This window comes from Microtus ochrogaster, chromosome 15, assembly GCF_000317375.1.
Source record: "Microtus ochrogaster isolate Prairie Vole_2 chromosome 15, MicOch1.0, whole genome shotgun sequence".
NCBI classification, from domain to species: domain Eukaryota; kingdom Metazoa; phylum Chordata; class Mammalia; order Rodentia; family Cricetidae; genus Microtus; species Microtus ochrogaster.
In genome coordinates, this window is record NC_022017.1 from 3,886,422 (window position 1) to 3,887,394 (window position 973).

The following is a 973-nucleotide window of genomic DNA, read 5'->3' on the forward strand; positions in this document are numbered from 1 at the left end:
AGATCCGCCTGCCTCTGCCTCCCGAGTGCTGTAAAAAAATATTTTAATATTGGCTTAAGCATGAGGTTTAAGAAAGAGGAACACTCAGACAGACAGGTGTGAGCTTCTCTGAGAGAGCTGCTTTTTGTTTGGTTTATGTTTTGTTCTATATAATTTTTTATATTATTTGCATTGGTGTTTTGCCTGCCTGTATTTCTGTGTGAGGGTGTCAGATCTTGGAATCACAGAAGCTGTAAGCTGCCATGTGTGTGCTGGGAATTGAACCCTGGTCCTCCAGAAGACAGTCAGTGTTCTTAACCGCTGAGCCATCTCTCCAGCCCTGTGTTTCATTGTTTTAAGACAGAGACTCACTACATAGCCCAGAGTTGCTTAGAACAGTAGGGCCCACTGAGTAGAAAGGCAGGCTTAAGATGCCCAGTGTCCCTGCCTCTCTTCCCGAGCCCTGCTGTACAGTGTGCACCACCGTACCTGGCTCCTGTTGGGTCTTTGTTCCTTCACCAAAGTCAGAATGCTCACCGCCAAGACAAGTCGGTATTTCAGGTCTCCACATTCTTCTAAATGGGCTGGGAATACAGGTCAGTGTTAGAGCGTTTGAGTTCCTGTCTGGTGTGCACAGGCGCTGGATGGGTCTCCAGTCCAAACAAACAACAAAAACCACCCAACAACACCCTTGGGGATTTCTTCCTAAAACTTGAAATTGTTTTGAATTTTTTTTTTGCTTTGTTTTATTTGAGACAAGGTCTTACTTGGTCTAGAACTTACTATGTAGACCAGGCTGACCTCAACTGATAGGAAATTTACCTGCATCTCCTCCTGAGTCCTGGGGTTACAAGTGCACAGCACCATGCCCAGTTCTCTTGTCTCACCTTTTCATTTTAATTGTGCATGTGGATGTGTGTTGGTGCACATGTGTCATGGCTTGGAGGTGTAAGCATGTGATGTGTGTTGGTGCACATGTGTCATGGCTTGGAGG

General features: G+C 45.6%; 1 protein-coding gene across 1 annotated transcript in view; it reads left to right on the forward strand.

Moving 5' to 3' along the window:
- Bin2 (bridging integrator 2) overlaps positions 1-973 on the forward strand; it is a 26,831-nt gene that overhangs the window by 21,273 nt on the left and 4,585 nt on the right. The window lies entirely within an intron of this gene.